This window comes from Panthera onca, chromosome D4 (assembly GCF_046562875.1).
Source record: "Panthera onca isolate mPanOnc1 chromosome D4, mPanOnc1 haplotype 2, whole genome shotgun sequence".
NCBI classification, from domain to species: domain Eukaryota; kingdom Metazoa; phylum Chordata; class Mammalia; order Carnivora; family Felidae; genus Panthera; species Panthera onca.
The window spans coordinates 2,055,932-2,071,427 of NC_138351.1; positions in this window are offsets into that span (position 1 = coordinate 2,055,932).

The window sequence follows — 15,496 nt, forward strand, 5'->3', positions numbered from 1 at the left end:
AGCCTGCTTCAGATTATGTGTCTCCCTCTCTCTCTGTCCCTTTCCTGCTCATGATCTGTCTCTTTCTCTTCTCTAAAAAACTAAACATTAAAAAAAATGTTTTAAAGTCTCTTATATTCTGCCTACAAGGGTCTCATTTCACACCTAAAGACACCTGCAGATTAAAAGTGAAGGGATGGAAAAGCATTATCATGCAAATGCATGTCAGAAGAAAACCGGGGTAGCAATACTTCTATCCCACAAAATACACTTTAAAACAATGACACTAACAAGAGACAAAGAATGACATCATATACTCATAAAAAGAGCAATCCAACAAGCTGTAACAATTATAAATATTTATGCACACAACATGGAAGCACCCAAATACATAAAGCAGCTAATAACAAACATAAAGGAAGTAATTGATAGTAATATAATAATAGTACAGGAGAGATCATGCAAATGGAAAAGAAACAAGGAATCAGTGGCTTTGAATGACACATTGAACCAGATGGATCGAACAAATATATTTGCAATACACATTCTTTACAAGTGCAAATGGAACACTCTCCAGAATAGATTACATATTTGCCACAAAACAAGTCTCAACCAATTAAAAAAGATTGAACTCATGACATGTATCTTTTTTTACTACAATACTATGAAAGTAGAAATCAAGCAGAAGAAAAAATCTTGAAAGAACACAAATACACAGAGACTAAATAACATGCTAAAGTGCTAAACAATGAATGGGTCAACCAAGAAATCAAAGAGGAAATTTAAAAAATACATGTAGACAAGTGAAAATGAAAACATACAGTCCAAAGATCTTTGGGATGTAGCAAAAGCTGTTCTAAGAGAGAAGTTTATAGTAATACAGGCCCACCTCAAGAAGCAAGAAAATTTTCAAACTACCTAACCTACATTGAAAGGAGCTAGCAAAAAGAAGAACAGACAAAACTCAAAACCAGTAGAAGGAAGGAAATATAAACATCAGAGTAGAAATAAATGAAATAGGAACTAAAAAAACACAGAACAAACTAGGAAGTGTTTCCTTGAAAAGATTAACAAATTCATAAACTTTTAACCAGACTCATTAAAAGAGAGAGGGGGCCTAGAAGGAGGGGACACAAACAAAATCAGAGAGATGAGAAATAACAACCAAGACCACAGAAACATGAAGGATTATAAGAGAATATTATGAAAAATTATATGCCAACAAATTGGCCAACCTAGAATAAATGAATAAATTCCTAGAAAGATATAAGTTCCCAAAACTGTATTAGGTAGAAATAGAAAATTTGAACATACTGATCACCAACAATGAAGTCACATCAATAATCGAAAAACTCCCAACAAACGAAAGTCCAGGAACAGATGGCCCTTCACAGGTCAATTTTACCAGACACTTAAAGAAGAGTTAACACCCTATTCTTCTCAAAATAGTCCAAAAAATACAAGAGGAAGGAAAACTTCCAAATTCATTCTATTAGGCCTCTACAAGCATTACCTTGATACCAAAACCAGATAAAGACACCACAAAGAGAACTACAGAACAATATCTCTTTAAAAGAAAATTTTTAATGTTTATTTTTGAGAAAGACCGAGACAGCAAGTGGGGGAGGCGCAGAGAGAGAGAGAGAGAGGGAGACACAGAACCCAAAGCAGGCTCCAGGCTCTGAGCTGTCAGCACAGAGCCTGACGCAGGACTTGAACTCACAAACTTCAAGATCATGACCTGAGCTGAAGGTGGACACCCAACCAACTGAGCCACCCAGGTGCCCCCAAGGACAGTATCTCTTAACAATACAGACACAAAAATCCTCAACAAATACTAAACTCAATCCAAGAATACATTAAAGAATTATTCACCACAATCAAATGGAATTTATTCCTGGGTTGCAAGAGTGGTTCAGTATTTGCAAATCAATTGACATGATATACCACATCAACAAGAGAAAGCATAAAAACCATATGATCATTTTAATAGATGCAGAAAAAGCATCTGACAAAATTCAACATCCATTAATGAAAAAAACTCTCAACAAAGTGGGTTTAGAGCTAACATACAAGATAATAAAGGCCATATATGAAAAACCCACACCTAATATCATATTCAATGGGGGGAAACTGAGAGATTTTCCCTAAGATCAGGAACAGGCCATGGATGTCCACTCTCACCACTTTTATTCAACATAGTACTGGAAGTCCTAACCATAGCAATCAGACAGAAAAAGAAATAAAAGGCATGTAAACTGTTAAGGAAGAAGATGACATGATACTATGTGCAGAAAACCCTAAAGATTTCACCAAAAGAACAACTAGAACTGATAAGCTAATTACCTAATGTTGGAGGAAACAATCTACAGAAAGCTGTTTCATTCCCACACAATAATGAAATAGCAGAAAGAGAAATTAGAAAACAGTCCCATTTACAACTGCAGCAACAAGAATAAAGCACCTACAAATAAACTAGGCCAAGGAGGTGAAAGACCTGAATTCTGGAGAACTATAAAACACTGATGAAAGAACCTGAAGATGACGCAAATGGAAAGATGTTCCATGCTCACGGGTTGAAAGACCAAATATTGTTAAAATGTCCATAGTACCCAAAACAACCTACAGATTTATGCAATCCCTATAAAACACCAACAGTATTTCCCACAAAGCTAGTATAATCCTAAAATTTGTATGGAACCACAAAAGACCCAAAACAGCCAAAGCAATCTTAAAAAAGAACAAAATTGGTGCTATCACAATTCCAGACTTCACGTTATACTACTAAGCTGTAGTACTCAAAACAGTAATGTACTGGCACAAAAATGGACACATTGATCAGTGGAACAGAACAGAGTGCCCAGATTATATGCTCAACTTACTCTCCAACAAAAGAGGCAAGAACATGAAATGGGTAAAAGACTTTCTCTTCAACAAATGCTGTTGGGAAAACTGGGCAGCTACATGCAAAAGAATGAAACTAGACCACTTTGTCACATCATACACAAAACGAACTCAAAATGGAAGAAAGGTCTAAATATGAGACCTGAAACCACAAAAACCCTAGACAAGGGGCGCCTGAGTGGCTCAGTTGGTTAAGTGTCCAACTTCGGCTCAGGTCATGATCTCACGCTTCATGAGTTCAAGCCCCACGTCGGGCTCTCTGCTGTCAGCTTGAAGCGCATTTTGGATCCTCTGTCCCCCTCTCTCTCTGCCCCTACCCCACTCATTCTTTCTGTCTCAAAAATACATAAATAAACTTTAAAAAAAAGTTGACAGAAGGTACAAACAGACATTTCTTCAAAGGAGAAACGCAGGTGGCAAACACATGAAAAGATATTCATCACCACTCATCGTAAGAGAAATGCAAGTCAAAACTACAATGCGATATCACCTCACACTTGTCAGAATGGCTAAAGTCAAAAACACTAGAAACAAGTGTTGGTGAGGATGTGGAGAGAAAGCAACCCTCCTGCACCGTCGGCGGAAATGCAAACTGGTGCAGCCACTGTGGAAAACAATATGGAGCTTCCTCAAAAAACTAAAAATAGAATCACCCTATGATCCAGTAATTCCACTACTGGGTATTAACCCAAAGAATATGAAAACAGAAATTCAAAACATATCTGCACCCTGTATTTGTTGCAGCATTATTTACAACATTTAAATTATGGAAGGAACCCAAGTTTCCAATGATGGATAAATGGATAAAGAAAATGTGGTATACACATATAATGGAATATTACTCAGCCACAAAAAAGAATGAAATCTTGCCATATGCAACAATATGGATGGATCTAGAGGGTATAATGATCTAGAGGGCATAAGCGAAATGAGAAAAAGACAAATACCAAATGATTTCCTTCTTATGTGGAATTTAAGCAACAGAACAAAGGAACAAAAAAAGAGACAAGCCAAAAAAACAGACTTTTAACTGTAGAGAACAAGAACCTCCCCTTATTAGAGGGGAGGAGGAAGGGGGAATGGGTGAAATAGGTGAAGGTGATAGAGTATACTTATCATTATCAGCAGCGCATAATGTATAGAATTGTTAAATCACTGTATTTCATACCTGAAATTAATAATACTGTATGTTAATTATGAACACCCTTCTCAACCAGCTTGGTCTGAATGACATTTCTTAAACACTCCACCACTGCAGAACACACTCTATGTACCAAGACAGGCCATACACTGCACTATAAAAATGAGTAACAATAAATTCTAAAGCATTCAAGTTATAAAAATGATGTTATCTGATTACAACTGAATTAAATTAGAAATCAAGAACAGGGGGCACCTTCCTGGCTCAGTTAGGTAGAGCATGACTCCTGATCTTGGGGTGTGTAAGTTGGAACCCCACATTGGGCATGGAGTCTACTTAAAACAAGAACAAATAAATAAAAATTTTTAAAAAAAGAAATCAAGAACAGATCTCTGGAAAATACCCACATATTTGGAATTGAGATAACATACTTCTAAATAACCCATGGATTGAAGAAAACATCAGAGGGAGAGTCAGAAAAAAATTTTTACTTAATGAAAATAAAAACGCAACATATCAGAATTGATGGGTATTGCTAAAGCAGGCTTTAGAAGGAAATTGATAGCACCAAGAGTATATTAGAAAAAAAAGAAGAGCAATCAACAACTCATCTTCTACCTTAGGTACTAGCAAAAGTCATAATTAAATCCAAAGTAAGCATGAGATTGTAAATAATAAAAATCAATAAAATAGGGGTGTCTGGGTGGCTCAGTTGGTTAAGCATCCAACTTCGGCTCAGGTCATGATCTCATGGTTGGGCTCTGTGCTGACACCTCAGAGCCTGGAGCTGCTTCAGATTTTCTGTGTCTCCCTCTCTCTCTGCCCCTCTCCTGCTCATGCTCTCTCTCAAAAATAAACATTAATTTTTTTTAATCAATAAAATAGAAAACAGGAAAATAGAGAATATCAAGGTAACCAAAAGCCTGATATGTGAGAAACTCAATTACACTGAAAAACTACTAACTAGGCTGATCAGGAAAGAAGAAGACACAAATTACCAGTATCATAAATGAGAAGTGACATCAAGACTGGTTATAGATATGAAAAGGATTATAACAGACTAGAATAAATATCTTTATACCAATAAATTTGACAACTTAGGTGAAATGGACAAAATACTTAAAAGACACATATCACCAAAGCTTACTTAAGAAGAAATAGGTAAGTTGAATAGCCCTAAATCTATTAAATAAATTCACCTGGTGGTTAAAAACCTTTCCATAAACAAAAACAAAAAAAAAAAGGAAAAAAAAAACAATAAATAACAACAACGCCAGGTGCAGATGGTTTTACTGGTGAATTCCTCTAAATATTTGAGGAAGAAATAATGCTAATTCTATACAAATTCTTCCAGATAATTCTGCTGCTCTCATTCTATGAAAAAGACATATTAAAATTGCACAAAACCTAGAGTCAATATCCCTTATGAGCCAAGATACAAAAAAAATCTACAAATATTAGCAACTGAATGCAGCACTATATGAAAAAGATTATACTTCATGACTGAGTGGGATGTGTCCCAGTAATACATGGATGGTTCAGCTTTCAAAAATCAATATTACAGGGGCGCCTGGGGTTCAGTCAGTTGAGCGTCTGACTTTGGCTCGGGTCATGATCTCCTATTTATGAGTTCGAGCCCTGCATCAGGCTCTGTGCTGACAGCTCAAAGCCTGGAACCTGTTTTGGATTTTGGGTCTCCTCTCTCTCTCTCTCTCTCTCTCTCTCTGCCCCTCTCCTGCTCATACTCTGTCTCTTTCAGTCTCTCAAAAATAAAATAAAAAATGTTCAAAAAATTAATATTACGTTAGCAGTTATAATAATACCAAAAACTATGAAATATTTAGGGATAAACCTGACAAAAGATGTAAAAGCCCTATATAACATTAACCTAAGAGAAATTAAACTCTGCTGAGTTCATGGTTGGAAGACTCAGGGTTGTTGAAATATTCATTCTCCAAACTGATCTACAGATTCAGTGCAATCGCAGCCAAACTCCCAGCAGAGTTTTATGCAGAAATTAACAAGCTGATTCTAAAATTCATGGAGGAATGCAAAGGACCCACAACAGCAACTCTGAAGTGGAGGACAACTGGATGATTAACACCACCTGACTTTAAAATGTATTGTGAAGTTACAATGATCATGATTGTGTGCTAAATGGGATCAAGACAGGTTAGTTAATCAATGGAGCAAAATAAGGAATTCAGAAACAAAGCTACACATGTATGACATAAATCACAAAGGCAATTCAATGAAGAAAGGATAAATGTTTCAATAAATGGTGCTGGGTCAGTTGGGTATCTATGTGTAAAAAAATAAACTTTGATCCATACTTGTCAAATACAAAAGTCAAGTCATAATGGACCATAATCCCAAATATACAATCTGAAAGTATCAGACTTTATTATTTTTTCAATTTTAGAGAGGGGGGGGGGGGTGCAGGAGAGAGAGACAGAGACAGAGACAGAGAGAGAGAGAAAGAGAGAGAATCTCAGGCAGGCTCCACACTCAGCACAGAGTCCGATGCATGTCCCAATCCCACAACCCTGGGATCGTGACCTGAGCCAAAATCAAGAGTCAGATGCTTAACCGATTGACTATAACCAACCAGGTGCCTCCTGCAAGTATCAGACTATTAAAAAAAAATTATGACCGTGAGCTAGGCAAAGATTTATTAAATACAGCATGATACATTTTTTAAAAGCTGATGAATTAGAGTTCATCAAAATTAAACACCTGTCTCCAAAGATACCAGTAAAAGACTGAAAGACAAGCCGCCAGCTGATATCTGATAAAGAACTTGTCTTCAGACATAAAGAATTCTAAAAGTGCAGTAATTGGAACATAAACCAATTTTTTCAAGTGAGCAAAGGATTTGAAGTGATACTTCACCCAAGAAAAGATACAAATGGCAAACAAGCACAGGAGAAGTCTCTCAATCAGTACTCATCACGGAAATGCAGATTAAAACCCGATGAGACACCACGACACATCACCGCAGAATACTAACCACACCGAGTTTGGGTAGGATAGAGGAGGTGGGACTGTCACACTGCACGTGGCAGTGCAGAACGGTGTGGGTATTCGGGACACAATCTGCAGCCTCTGAAAGAGCTGTTCACCATGTGACCCAGCCGGTCCAGCCTGGGCACTCACCTAAGAGAAACGAGAGCGTGAGTCCGCACAGAGCCTTGACTGCAACCGTTCACACCAGCTCTCTCTCCACTGGCCAGAACTGGAACACGGCTCATCTGCAGGCGAGGTGGCACACACACCGGGCTCTGTCGGTACGGGGCAGAGGCAGCAGTGGGGAGAAGCCAGCACTGATGTGCCCGGCAACATGGACACATCTCAGCATCTCAGCTTAGGCTGAGGGACAGAGCTCCACAGAACAGAGCAGCCGCTGGTGGTTCCGCTCATACGTGAGTAAGGACAGGGTGAACTTACTGGCAGGGATGGGGAGACCCCAGCAGCTGCCTAAGGAGGGGCTGGGCGATTGCAGAGGGCAAGAAAGGATACTTCTGTTGGTGAGTGAGGAGTCTGCTTTCTTGGCGGTGACGTTACGCGCATGTGTGTGTGTGTGTGTGTGTGTGTGTGTAAACGCCACCCTGTGCGCTTTTAATATGAACGTTGTGACGGATGTCATTTATAAGCGCATAAGCTGCTCCCCTGCGGTGCCCACTGTCCCCTTTCAGTGAAGCCCGGGCTCTCAGGCTAGCATGAGCCCAACCAGCTCTGCTGAATACTGGAACCCTTTAAAAACACCGTATGCCAGAAAACAATCCCAAACTTTGTGATTTGCTTCAAAAACACCCAGCAGGAGGGTAGAGATGCTGTTAGTCAGCTTGGGCTGCCACAACAAAAACCATAGATGGGATGGCCTCCAAACGGACATGTGTTTCTCACAGTTCTGGAGTCCAGAAGCCTAAGATCCAGGTGTGAACAGGGCTGGTTTCCCCTAAGGCCTCTCTCCTGGGCTGACAAATGGCCGTCTTCTCCCTGCTTCCTCGCGTGGTCATTCCTCCGTGTGTGTCTGTGTCCTCATCTTTTTTTTTTATGTTTATTTATATTGAGGGGGAGAGAGAGAGACAGAGAGCGAGAGAGACAGAGAGAGAGAGAGACTGCGCATGAGTGGGGGAGGGGCAGAGAGAGAGAAAGAGAGAGAGAGAATCCCAAGCAGGCTCCACACTGCCAGCACAGAGCCCAACACGGGGCTCGAATCCATGAACTGTGAGATCATGACCTGAGCTAAAATCAAGTTTGCCAAGTTTGCTCCTGAGCCACCCAGGAGCTCCTACTCATCTCCTCGTCTTATAAGGACACCAGTCACACTAGATTAAGGGCCCACGCATATGGGGACTTCATGGTACCTTAACCACCTGAGTAAAGGCCCCATCTCTTTATTTGTAAAGTCACATTCTGGAGTTTTGGGGGTCAGCACTTCAGCATACGAATTTTGAGAGGCCACAAGTCAGCCTGTAACAGATGGTAAGATGGGCCACTAGCCGGTCAATGGGGAGCTGATCACGGGTCCATGGGGCTCATTATCATACCGTACTCTCCACTTTGCAGATATTTGAACATTTCCCCCAAACAAACCAAGACTTTGTTCCAGCCATTGCACAGCTGTTTGCAGGCTGGCCTGGGCCATGTGACCTCAGCAAGGAAGCTGTCACGTTCACTGTGAAAGCCGGCCAGGCCCGTACCCTGCCAAACGTTCGGAAGAGAAATTTGAGGGTCCTCTTGCTTGCCTCTCTCGGCCTGAGAGAGAGCCAGCGCTCAGCCCACAGGGAGAACTTGAAAAGTCTTGTTCCCTGTATGTGACACATAAACCCCCATGTCATAAGCAGCAGATAAACGTCCCATGCCTGCCCAGCTTAGGGGGGCCGGGAGTGTGGGCAGTAGGAAGGCCTTGCTCCCAATTCACTGGAGGACTGGGGAGCTGGTGTGGGCAGCGTGAACCCTGTTTTTATGGGTGTCACTTAGAGCTGTGACTAAAATAGCCTCTGGTTCCGATGTCTTGTCTTTCCAAAAGTGGTTGGCAAACTCTGAAAATAACTTCAGAGTGTATTTTGGAAACTTCTTAGATGTCAAGCTCATAAGAAGAAGGAACAGCCTCCAACTGTCCCATTCTCACAGGCTCTTGTTCTTTCTGGCAATTATGTGGTCATCCGAAGAAACTTCTGTTTCTGCTCACTGCAGTGGAGCCCTTACCAGAAGCAGTCCCCAGCCCTCAATGTGAAGTCTTAGGAAAATCAGACATAGGACCTGGGGTGGGCTTTTAAGCCTCCAGAATGTCAGCTAATCCTCTGACCCTCTAGGGGCTGCACTCATAGCACACCTGTTCATTTCGCAGCAGGGGAAACTGAGTCAGGGGTTCTCGGTTCCACTGCGCAACAGAACACTCCTATGGACAGCTTCTTTTAGCTTTGATTTTTACAAGCAGTGGGAGCCATCGTGCGGGGCGGAGTTGCTGCCATGGTTAGGGCAGAAGTGGGGTGCCAGGCTCTCTCTGGCCCATGAGGGTGCCAGGTATCCCCAGACTCTCAACACTGGCCCCAGGAGGTGGACAGGGAATGTCCCAGGAGAGCGCACACAAACCAAGAACAAGGTTCCGGACATCAAGCCCTCAGGCCTGTGGTTTGAGTGTGGACGGAGGGAACCTGCTGAGTCCTCAGCATCGAGCTTCACGTTGCACTTGAGGCAAGACACAGAGCTTTATCGTGAAAGAGAGAGAGCGCGAGGAGATGCCCACTGAGCGTCCCAGGGGCCACCACCAAACTGCTGAGGCACAAAGGCCAGGCACGACCAGGGAAAGCCGACAGGCCTGGCACTTGCATGCAACATCTACCAGCGCTCAGCCCGTTCCTTCTCCCGAAGCATGCCCAGACACGCTGCCTGGTCTCATCATACACGAGAACACCACCATCCCTTCTCCTTACGGCCCGGAAAACACACGAAGACAATTTTGTCTCCTCTATTCAGACAGAGAATGACCCTAACTTCCTCCTCCAGAATACACCTGTTTCTCTCTCTCAGGACACACACCTCCCCCTTCGTCCTCTCAGGACACGCACATCCCCCCATCTCCCCTCCACACACACACACACCCCTTCCCTCCTCTCGGGACACTTGTATCCCCCCCTCTTCCTCTCGGGACACACACATCTCCCCCCTCTTCGTCTCAGGACACACGCGCCCCCTTCTTCCTCTCAGGACATGCACATCCACGTCCTTCCTCCTCTCAGACATGCACATTCTCCCTTTTTCCTCTCAGGACATGCAATTCCTCCCCCTCCTCTGCACACGCATATCCCCCCCTCTTCCTCTCACGACATGCACATTACCCCCCTCCTCTCATACATGCGTTTCAACCCCCACCCCCGCACCCCTGCTCAGGACACACACACCCTCTTCCTTCTCTCACACATGCATATTCCCCCCTACTCAGGACCCACACACACCCCCCTCTTCCTCAGGACATGCCCATCCCCCTGCCTCCTCATGACACGCACAGGGCCCACTTCGTCCTCTGAACACACACATCCCCCCTTCCTCTCATCCCCCTCTCTTCCTCACACCTCCCCCCCTCTTCCCCGCAGGACACACACATTCCCCCCTTCTTCCCCTCACAATACACACATCCTCCCCTTCCTCCTCTCAGGACACCCACATCCACCACCGTTCTCCTGACATGCACACTCCCTCCCTCCCTCCCTCCTTTCAGGACACATACGTCCTCCCTCTTCCTCTCAGAAAACACACATCCCCTCCTTCTTCCTCTCAGGACACACACACACCGCCACTTACTTCTCTCAGGACACACACATTACCCCCCTTCCTCTCGGAACACGCACATCCCACCCATCTCCTCACCGGACACACACATCTTCCCCTTCTTCCTCTCAGGACACGCACATCCCCCCCCCCACTTCCTCCCACAGACACACACATTCCCCCCACCCAGGACACAAACATCTCCCCTGTTTCTCTCTGGACACGCACATCCCCCCCCCCTACTCCTCTCAGGACACACACAGACCCCTCCGTCCACCAAACCTTCCCTGGTCCCTTGAGGCAGGGAGGTGTAAGGGACGGACTGGGAAGCCCCAGGTTAATTCCGGTCTTTGGGCCCGGTTTCTGCTGTACAGATTCCAACAGACTGGTAGCTTAATGTATGTGACACAAAACGCCACAGCCCCTCCTGAAAGTTTCGCAAACTGTTAAACACCCAGCGTGCCACTAGCACACAACCCAGCGATGGCAGCCCTGGGCATTTCTCCCACAGAAGGGAAGGCTGGGGTTCACCCCAAAGCCTGAACGCCAATGTTTGTAGCAAGATTCCTCGTATCAGCCAGCAGCTGGGGGACAAAGACCCAGGGGTGCTCCAGTGGCTGATGACGCAGACCTCGCCACACCCGAGGCACAGCGCACTGCTCAGCCATGAGGAGGCGCGCACGGATACACACACACACCCTGGGCCAGTCTCCACAGAACCACCGAGTGAAACAAGCCAATCCCGAAAGGCTACTCAGCGTTATGATTCCGTTTCTACAACATCCCTCAAAGGACAAAATTAGAGGAATGGGAAGGAGAAGAGTGGATTGCAGGAGTACAAGGACAGACTGGGGTCGGGGTAAGTGGGTGTAGCTATAAAAGGGAAATGTGGCAGATCCCTAGGAGGATGGAAAGGGATCCTGACTGTAGGAATGCTGTTATCCTGGTTACGATGTTGTAGTATAGCTTTCCGAGGTGTGACCATTGGGAGAAGCACAGCCAAGTTTACACAGGAACTCACCAAATAATGGAATCTTAAAATTGCATGTGAATCGGGGACCCTGGCTGGCTCAGTCAGCTGAGTGTCTGACCCTTTTTTTTGTTGTTGTTTAATATTTCTTTCTGAGAGAGAGAGAGAGACAGAGAGACAGAGAGAGAGAGAGAAAGCACAACTGGGGAAGGGGCAGAGACAGAGGGAGACACAGACTTCTAAGCAGGCTCCAGGCTCTGAGTTCTCAGCAAAGAGCCCAATATGGGGCTTAAACTCACGAACTGCAAGATTATACCCTGAGCTGAAATCACTTAGCTGACTGAGCCACCAAGAGTCACGTGCCTGGCCCTCGATTTTGGCTCAGGTCATGATCCCAGGGTTGTGGGATCAAGTGCCACAGCAGGTTCCACATTGACTGTGGAGCCTGCTTGGGATCCTCTCTCTTTCTTCCTATGCCCATCTCCCCTGTTTGTGCATGCTCCCCCCCACAAAAAAAAAATTGCACGTGGATCTATGGGCTATCTCAGAATTAAGAAACTAATTAAAAATCACTATGTTCTAGTTGGATCTGCTGGCTCTGGCAGGGAACAGTAAATCCAGGAGCAATGAGCATATGGGCTGCCCACACTATGGACTCTAAATAGCATTTCCCTCCAAGAAAAACCAGACAACCTTAGATAAGAAATGGCCACTCTGTGTCTCGGGCAGGAAGTGTACACCATGAGCTTGGAACACCTTCCTATAACCAAAAGCAAAGAAGGGACAAGGACTACATGTGGGCAAACACGAGAAGAACCCAGGGGCCAATGAGGTGGGGCTTCCACTGGCCAGATATAGAAACACTGGAGCAATGATAACTGCAATGGATAGAAACACCTCAAATATTTGAAAACTGAATATTTACAATATTTTTAAACAACCATTAAACCAAAAAGCAAAATAACACGCTTGCTTTCAGAAGATGCTAGGTGTTATAGACTGACTGTGTACCCCCCCACCCCCATCTTATGTTGAAATCCTAGTTCCCAGTGTGCTCTCCTTAGGAGGGAAGGCACTGTTACAGCAGTGGGAATGGACTCTGACACTAGGGACCCAACTGATGGCTGCACAAGTGATGGATGCCTCACTCAGACCGGGTGGCTCAGTCAGTTAAGCTTCTGACTCTTGGTTTCAGCTCACAGCTTCATGGGTTCAAGCCCTGCATCAGGCTCTGCACTGGCAGTTCAGAGCCTGCTTGGGATTCTCTTTCTCTCTCCCTCTCTCTCTGCCCCTCCCCTACTCATGCTCTGTCTTTCTCAGAGAAAATAAACTTGAAAAAAATTCCAAAGGCATTGTTCAGAGAAAGAGAACTAACAAACCTACAATTTTTATGTAACTACAAAATACTCGGAACAGTCATATCAATCTTGAGAAAGAAGAACAGATCTGGAATCATAATATTTCTTAATTTCTCAATTAATTTATGACAAAAGAGCCAAGAATGTACATGGGGAAAAGGACAGTCTCTTCAATAAATGCTGCGGAAAACAAGACAGCCACAAACAGAAGAATGAAACTGGACCACTATCTTACACCCATACACCAAAATTAGCTCAAAGTGGTTTAAAGATTGGACCTAAGACCTGACAACATAAACACTCTGAAGAAAACACAGGCAGCAAGTACCTGGATATTGGTGTTGGCAATGATGTTCTGGATTTGACACCAAAAGCAAACATGAACAAGTGGGACTAAATCAAACTAAAAGCTTCTGCCCAGCAAAAGAAACCACAAACAAAATGAAAAGCCAGCCTACCAAATGGGAGAAAATATTTGCAAGTCATATATCTGAGAAGGGGCTAATATTCAAAATATATAAGGAATTCATTCAACTCAAAAGCAAAACACCAAACAATCTGATTAAAAAATGGGCAGAGGAGGGGCACCTGGGTGGCTAAGCCGGTTAAGCATCTGACTCTTAATCTTGGCTCAGGTCACGATCTCATGGTTTGTAACTTTGAGCTCCGCAACGGGCTCTGCACTAACAGCATGGAGCCTGTTGGGATTCCCTCTCTCCCCCTCCCCCCGCCCCGCTCGTGCTCTTGCACCGTCTCTCTTTTCCTCTCAAAAATAATAAATAAATGAACATTTAAAAAAATGGGCAGACGCAATGTTTATAGCAGCACTCTCAACAATAGCCAAATTATGGAAAGAGCCTAAATGTCCATCAACTGATGAATGGATAAAGAAACTGTGGTTTATATACACAATAGAGTACTACGTGGCAATGAGAAAGAATGAAATATGGCCCTTTGTAGCAACATGGATGGAACTGGAGAGTGTGATGCTAAGTGAAATAAGCCATACAGAGAAAGACAGATACCATATGGTTTCACTCTTATGTGGATCCTGAGATACTTAACAGAAGCCCATGGGGGAGGGGAAGGAAAAAAACAAGAGGTTAGAGTGGGAGAGAGCCAAAGCATAAGAGACTCTTAAAAACTGAGAACAAACTGAGGGTTGATGGGGGGTGGGAGGGAGGGGAGGGTGGGTGATGGGTGTTGTGGAGGGCACCTGTTGGGATGAGCACTGGGTGTTGTATGGAAATCAATTTGACAATAAACTTCATATATTGAAAAAAAAAAAAAAAAGAGTTGGATGCTCAACCGACTGAGCCATCCAGGTGCCCCTCTGGTCTGACGTTTAAATCTTTAAAAAAAAAAAAAAATGGGCAGATGATCAGAAGAGGTGTTTTCCCAGAAAGACATACAGAAGGCCATAGGTGCGCAGCATCAATAATCAGAAGGCAAGTGCAAGCCAAAACCAAAATAAGATATCACCTTATGCCTGTTGGAATAACTATTATCAAAAAGACAAGTAACAAGTATGGGCGAGAATGTAAGAAAAAGGGAGCCCTTGTGCGTTCGTGTGAGACTAAATTGGTGCAGCCACTTTGCAAAACAGCACGGAGGGTCCTCAAAAGAGTGAAAAATAAGACTACCATATGATCTAGCAACTCCACTGCAGGGTGTTTCTCCAAAGTAAGTAAAGAGACTAACCCCAAAAGATAACTGCACTGCCATGTTCACTGCAGCATTATTTACAACAGCCAGCAGATAGAAGCCATGTAAGTACCCACTTGATGGATGAATGGATAAAGAAAAAGTGGTGCATATATATGCACTGGTATATTATCCGGCCACAAAAAAGAAATCTTGCTATTTGCAACAGCATGAATGACCTTGAGGGCATTATGCTAAAACAAGTCAGAAAAGAAAAGAGAAATAAATACCTTATGATCTCGTTTATATGTGGAATTAAAAACAAAAACACCAAACTCACAGGTACAGAGAACAGATTAGTGGTTACCAGATGCAGGAGATAATTTTTAAAGTAAGTAGATCATGGGGATGTAATGTATCACATGGTGACTATAAATAATAATACTGTATTGTATATTTCAAACTCCATAAGAAAGCAGATTTTTAAATTCCTCATCAGAAGAAAAAACTGTATGTGTGGTGACAGATGTTAACTAAACCTCTTGGTGATCATTTCATTACATATGTGTTATATATAACATATACGCCCTATATATATTATATAAACACACACACACATATACACACTAAATCATTATACTGTCCACCTGAAACTTTTATGACATTACATATTAATTAGGTCTCAATAAATAAAGATTAAGGCCAAAACAAAACAGTGACTAG